Below are 7,500 nucleotides of genomic sequence, written 5' to 3'. Positions count from 1 at the left end.
ACGAGTCAACATGTAAGTAAAATATTTGTTCTAAAATTAAAAAAAATCAATATTATATTGTCCCTGTTGGTAAATATTGTGTGTATTGTGTATTTTCAGATGCAAGTGCTTTGCGCACGCGTACAGATGAATACCGCGAAGGAGCTAACGAACTCGACGTACCGCCTTTGTGCTGTCAAAACAGCGAGTGCCTTCCGGACGATCTCGGACGACGCAGCGCTCGTCATTGCAGGCCAAGTTCCTCTATGTGAACTGGTGCGGGAGCCACAGAACCAAGACCGAGGTGAAGAGGAGTGCCAGGATGCAGAGCGTCGACAACTGGCAGGCAGCCTGGGACAACTCCAGCAAGGGACGCTGGACGCAAGGGTAAATAGGAAGCAAGGCCAGGTAGATTTCTACCGCACGCAGGCGCTGAGTGGACATGGTTGCTTCCGAAGCTTCCTTAAGCGCTTCGGACACGACACGGAGAACGGTTGTCCAGAGTGCGGCAGTGCGATTGTTGAGGACGATCAGCATGTCCTATTTTAATGTCGCCGCTTTGGGTCTGATCGCCAAATGCTGATGAAGACCACCGGGGCAAGAGTTCGGCTAGCGACGGCAGCCTACACAGCGAGTGTACTGCGAACGCTGCGTCGCATCGAGAATGAGAGGAGAGAAGCTACAGCCTAGGTGGCTACCATTGCGCTAAGCAATACCTTGCGGTGATACAGCGCAATCACGGCCCCTACTCTTGTTGCTTGTACTTATTTTAGTCTGCATATACGTGTCAGGTAAAGGAATATAAAAAAAACACGAAGGAGCTAAAAACATGTGTTATGTGTGTTGCGCAAAATATGAATATTTATGAAATAATAACAAAATAATATGTGAAATAGTAATAAAAGAAAAACAACATACAACTTGATTTTATTGGGTTTGGGATACCACGAAAAACAAAACAGTATTAATTTTTTACTACAGGCAACGGGGAAATCGTATAAGTTTTATACGAAATAGTATAAAATGTATACTAACGATTTCGATAAATAGCTTAAAAAGTATACTACGGCTCTCTAGATTAGTATAATATGTATACGAAATAGTATAAAACGGAGACTACATAGGATAGCTTTTATACTAAATAGTATAAAAAGTAAACTATCAGCATAAATGTCAGTACACTGAGTGAGTATAAATTGTATACTCGTTAGTTTAACTTTGATAACTTCGAAAGTTTCAGTTTAATACTTTCGGTGTCATAAGGTTAATACGCATCTTATCAAGATATTTTTGACACTCAATAGTTTAGTTTTAATGTACGAATAGTTTAGTTTCTATGATCATTTTTTTTTGGGTGTAGAAACTAAACTATTCGTACATTAAAACTAAACTGTTGAGTGTCAAAAATATCTTGATAAGATGTGTATTAACCTTATGACACCGAAAGTATTAAACTGAAACTTTCGAAGTTATCAAAGTTAAACTAACGAGTATACAATCTATACTCACTCAGTGTACTGAAATTTTTGCTCTTAGTTTACTTTTTATACTATTTAGTATAAAAGCTATGCTATGAAGTCTTCGTTTTATACTATTTCATATAGATATTACACTAATCTAGAGAGCCGTAGTATACTTTTTGAGCTATTTATCGAAATCGTTTAGGAAGGGCAGCAAGCTCGCCCGCTCGCCGGCACATTCGTCAACCCAAGTCGATGAGCTGATCGCAGACACCGAGGAAGTTAAGGAAACCCCTAAGAGGACGCGTGATCCTGCAAGTCTAGCAAACTGGCAGAGGACAACGCCGGCCAAAATGAGCCAGGCCTCCTATGAGGCAACCTGCCATGAGGATCTCTTGAAGCTGGGGAAGCTTCTGCAGGACAAGACGGCGCGCCACATAACTGTCGCCACGAGGGAGACGTTCGTGCGCATGAAGGCGCTTCACACGATCATCCTAGAGGCGAACAGAGAGGGCGGCAAGGACGACAGTATCAGGGAGAATGGACAGGAGGCTGCAATTGTGTGCTCGAAATGCTTTCGAAGCTTGCAGAGCGCCGTCAAGGAACAGCAGACAACGCCTGTCTGGAGGAGAGATGCTGCAGCGCAAACGGAGCCTTGGCAAAGGATAAGCCAGCCGACTGTGGCAGCTCAACTGGATCCACCATCCACGCGCCCAACGCAGCAGAACAGTCCCAAAGCTCCCAGGAGCACCCGAATGAACCCGCCAAAAGGGCGGTGGCGCCAGTAAGCCTGTGACCCACGCAATTCCGGTCGCGGAGTGGGAGGTGGTCAAGAAAAAGCCGAGGGCCACGCGTCGCGCCAGACCCGACGCTGTCGTTGTCCAGGCGAGCGGGAAATCAGCGAGGTGTTAGCCATGGTGACTCGAAGGAAAACAAACAGCTGTCGGACTTCGGAAGCTATGTATCCAAGGTACGCCGCACCATTAACGGCAACCTAGTGCTCAAAGTGGCTAAGGGCAGCGCATAAATCGCAGAAGCGTCAGTGCGATCCATGTCGGACGAGACAAAAATGCTCGTTTTCGAGATACGAGACATCCATCGCGACGGAGCAGGAAACCTCGCATCGATGCGGAGCGCATCAGAGTTCGGAGTCTGCGTCGAGGGAAAAGCGTCGTGAAAAAGGGCACAAGGCAGCCAAGTACAGCAAGGAGCCTTCATGCATAATCTGCTCTGGGGCAGGAAGGAAGGAGATCAGGCACCAGGCAGGAAGCAGATTCTGCTCAGCCACAACCAGCGAAACAGGGAGACCTCGAACGACATGCAATTGATTCAGCTAAACCTGAACCACTGTAGGGCCGCGCAGGACCTCCTGAAGCAGACGGTGCGCGAGCTGGGTTCTGAGGTGGCGATACTCAGTGAGCCCTACAGAGTGAAAAGCAGTAGCGGTAGGGTCACGGATAGCACAGGCAAAGCGGCACTGTGGCTCTGCCGAGTGGGTGCATGCAGCAGCGGAAGACCTATCGGAAGCACCACGCGCCAGTGTACTGGTGGAGCGAGAAAATCGCTAGCTTGCGCAGGACCTGCCTTCGAACCTCCCAGCCTGCAATTCGAGCTTTAGGAAAGCTCTTCCAAGGGGAAAAGCCTCAAGACGGTGGTCAAGCGTGTGAACGCCGGCACTAGATCGCCTACTGACCCAGCGGTACTGGAAGGTACTGTCCAAGTGCTGTTCCCAGAAGGCCGCCCCCTTGGCATCCTCCGATGGACGCGACAAGTTGGGAACCCGATGTGTCCGGTCACTAAGACAGAAATACTATCTGTGGCAAGAATCTTGATCTGATCCCAAACAGAGCAGTGAAGACCCTCCTATTCCTCCATCCGGGTGCGGTAGCATCGCTTTACAACACGTGCCTGCTGGAAGGGACCTTACCCGACAGTTGGAAGCGCCAAAAACTCCTGCTCCTGCCAAAGCCAGGGAAACCAACCGGTGAAGCCTCTTCTCGCAGGCCCATCTGCCTGCTTGACACCATAGGCCAGGACTTCGAAAGGGTCATTGCAACAAGGCTTAATGCTGCTATGAAGGATGCCGGTGGACTCTTTTCCAAACAATACGGTTTCCGGAAAGGGAAATCGACACTGGACGCGATAGAGAGGGTCACCAACATTGCTTCTAAAGCCATCGCTGGTACCAGATGAAAAGGTGGGACGAAGAAGTATTGTCTAGTGGTCACGCTGGACATACGGAATGCGTTCAACTCAGCCGATTGGGGGAGGACACTGGAGGCACTACGGTCCTTCATCATCCCGGATTACCTGCTGAATGTAGTGCACAGCTATCTCAGCAAAAGGGAGCTGGTCCTAGATACCTCTGTGGGCCCCAGGACTTACGAGGTGACAGCCGGTGTTCCTCAGGGCTCGGTTCTGGGCCCTCTGCTTTGGAACACAGTGTATGACGGTGTTCTGAAGCTTCCACTGCCGAAAAGCACCAACATTGTGGGCTTTGCAGATGATGTCGCGCTGGTTGGGGTGGCCAAGGAGGTTGCTGCCGTGGAGGCAGCTGCCAACTGCGCAATTCGAGTAGTGGAGGAGTGGCTCGCAGTGGCGGGCCTACACCCAAAAAAAAAATCGCCCTTAAATCAAGAAATTCGCCTTTAAATCAAGAAAATCGCCTATGATTTTCATCCAACGGCGACTCACCTTTATTTTAAATAAATAATTTTCTTGAATTTATGGTTTGCCATTTCTGGAAATAATGACAAATTTTTCTTAAATGTATGGTAAAAAACCTTAAAATTAAGGAAAAATTTATTAAAATAAGAAAAAAAATATTTATGATGTAAGATTACATCATTTTACATTTTACACCTTACATTTGAGGAATTTGGTTGGTTTTGTATACCAATGTTGAATTTTAAATGGATAAAACCGTTTCTAATTTTAATGGCAATTATTACTACAGTCTGAAAATTTTTATATTTACCTGAATTTATTAAAGATTTGTTTTATATAAATACTTTTTATAAACATATAAATAAATATAACAAATGGAAAAATCCTTACCTCAGACAACCCCGGCGTGAACTCGAACCCGCAACTGCTCACACCATAGCCAGACGTCTTAACCATTCGGCCACGCGTGCTTCTTGTCATACAATGACTAAAGAGGGCTAAGGTGCTTTTGGTCCAGCTTTACGCATACAAATAACGTTTATTCTAATCTAAACCTTTTTAACAACCGTTTAAACAATTTGGTAAATAGAAAAGCGAAACTAATAAGAATAAAAATTACATAAATTAAAAAAAAAAGAAAAATAAATAAACAAAGGGTACACTTGCCGTGGCGTGGGCTCGAACCAGGTACTTTTGTTCGATTGTTTATTGACCGGACGTCTTTACCAGCTAGACCACCATCAAAATGTATAAAAAAAAGTCACTTTCTCTTAAAATATGGGTATTTCTTTCCTAAATTTAAGTAAGAATTTACCATTATTTCAAGAAAAAAAATCAAGAAAAATTCGCCATTAATTGAAGAAAAAGTGGGATTCTTCCTCTTCTTCATTACAAAAAAAAAAAAAAATTATGGCGAATTCCTTAAATTGTAGGCATTTTTTCTATAATCAAGAAAATATTTCTTAATTCAATGGCGTTTTGAAATCACGGGCGATTTTCTAATATTTATGGTGATTTTTTTTTTGAGTGTAGAGCTGGCCTTACACAAAACTGAAGCGGTGCTGATTTCAAGCAGGAAAGCAGTGGAGTCGGCGCATATTCAGATCGGAGGGACAACGACAACATCTCAGCGTGCCGTAGGGTACCTGGGAGTCATGCTGGACACCCGCCTCTCCTACCGCGAACACCTGGAGTTCGTTCGCTCTGCAGTATCCTGCTGAATACCAGGGGACCGAAGCAGGACAGACGCAGGCTCCAGTGTGGGCTTAGGCCACTGCTGTGAGCAGCTTCATGCGAGGTGTTAACTCGACGTACCGCCTGTGCGCCGTCAGATTTTCGAGTGCCTTCAGGACGATCTCGGACGACGCAGCGCTTATCATCGCAGGCCAAGTTCCCCTGTGTGAACTGGTGCGGGAGGCCAAGGAGATTCGCGCGGCTCTAGCAGGCGAACAGGCGGACCGCAGTACCAAGACCGAGGTGAAGAGAAGGGCCAGGATACAGAGCTTCGTCAACTGGCAGGCAGCCTGGGACAACTCCAGCAAGGGTCGCTGGACGCACCAGCTCATCCCCAGCATAGAGCCATGGCCAAATAGGAAGCACGGCCAGGTGGATTTTTACCTCACGCAGGCGCTGAGTGGACACGGCTGCTTCCGAAGCTTCCTTAAGCGCTTTGGGCACGACACGGAGGACGGTTGCCCAGAGTGCGGCAGTGGCATTGTCAAGGACGCTCAGCATGTCCTTTTTTAATGTCGCCACTTTGGCTATGACCGCCAGATACTCATGGAGACCACCGGGGCAAGAGTTCGCCAGAAACTTTTGTGCCCCTCATGCTGCTGAAGGAGGCGAATTGGGAAGCGACGGGAACCCCCAGCCAGCGAGCTTACTGCGAACGCTGCGTCGCACCGACAACGAGAGGAGAAAAGCTACAGCCTAGGAGGCTACCATTGCGCGAAGCAATACCTTGCGGTGATACCGCGCAACCACGGCCCCCTACTCCTGTTCTTGAACTTACTTTTACTTGTATATAATTGTAGGGAATAAATGAATATAAAAAACCCTGTAATCCCAAATATTGCCAAAACTATAAAAACATTGCCTCCTCCAGAAAAAGTCGCCATTCCAATGCTGAAGAAGACGTGCGCGGATGACTGCGAGGGACCACTCTACTCCCCAAATTGCGAGTACACCTGTGCACCAGCACCGGTGCCCCACCAAAGAAGTAACAACCTGTCAGGACCGGATCCCCACCATAGAAGTACAGCCTGTGCAGCCAGCACCGGTACCGTCGGGCGCACCAAGCCAAACCAAGGAAAAGTGAACCGACGGCGCTACCAAGAGCGCATTTTTTTTTCCCCTCTGCACTGTGTTGCAAAATTGTTTTTTTTAGGAACTGCGATGCATATTTTTTCATTTATTATATAAAACAAATGTCTAAAATTATATAAATAACATAAAAGTTGCCCGATTAGAGTGTGGTCTGAAAACCATACACCCAAAAAAAAAATGATCATAGAAACTAAACTATTCGTACATTAAAACTAAACTGTTGAGTGTCAAAAATATCTTGATAAGATGTGTATTAACCTTATGACACCGAAAGTATTAAACTGAAACTTTCGAAGTTATCAAAGTTAAACTAACGAGTATACAATCTATACTCACTCAGTGTACTGAAATTTTTGCTGATAGTTTACTTTTTATACTATTTAGTATAAAAGCTATGCTATGTAGTCTTCGTTTTATACTATTTCATATAGATATTAAACTAATCTAGAGAGCCGTAGTATACTTTTTGAGCTATTTATCGAAATCGTTAGTATACATTTTATAGTATTTCGTATAAGACTTATACGATTTCCCCGTTGCCTGTAGTATAAAATGTATATTATTTTGTTTTTCGTGGTATCCCAATAATCCCAAACCCAATAAAATCACGCTGTATGTTGTTTTTCTTTTATTACTATTTCATATATTATTTTTTATTTAAAATGATTTTAATCTTACATAGCTAACAGCATTTTTTTATGATATTTCACAGGGGGACCTTGGAAACTACTTATGTTATTAATTTTTAAAGAATTTTCTTTTCCACCAGCTGTATAGGCTTGATAGTGCTCACTAAACTCCAAAACATCATATTGATCACTTAAAATAAATATTTCTTCGTCATTATTAATTAAAATGTATCTTATTTTATGAAACTTTATACCCTCCTCATTTTGTCTTATTGTTAAACAAAAATCATTTTTATAGTTACCCCTTTGTATTGTAAACTATTTATTATAACGTTTTTAAAACTATTTTTTAAACTACCTAGCATATCGGAAAACTCTGCTGTTTCTAAATCGCAAAAAGTTTCTTTAATTATAGAAAATGTTTTGGGGAATCCTTCTAT

At 44.3% G+C, this 7,500-nt stretch overlaps 1 long non-coding RNA gene across 1 annotated transcript; it reads right to left on the bottom strand.

The window, feature by feature from the left end:
* Window positions 1-4,469: 4,469 nt before the first annotated feature.
* On the bottom strand, window positions 4,470-5,132 carry LOC139353958 (uncharacterized). Its single transcript, XR_011605022.1, has 2 exons — window positions 4,773-5,132; window positions 4,470-4,660 (listed from the first exon to the last, which is right to left on the bottom strand). It is a non-coding gene; the product is annotated as an uncharacterized lncRNA (long non-coding RNA).
* Between the last annotated feature and the right edge of the window lie 2,368 nt (window positions 5,133-7,500).

The sequence above is a fragment of the Drosophila suzukii genome (genome assembly GCF_043229965.1).
Source record: "Drosophila suzukii chromosome Y unlocalized genomic scaffold, CBGP_Dsuzu_IsoJpt1.0 scf_Y1, whole genome shotgun sequence".
Lineage (NCBI taxonomy): Eukaryota > Metazoa > Arthropoda > Insecta > Diptera > Drosophilidae > Drosophila > Drosophila suzukii.
This window is presented reverse-complemented; position numbering and strand designations above follow the sequence as displayed.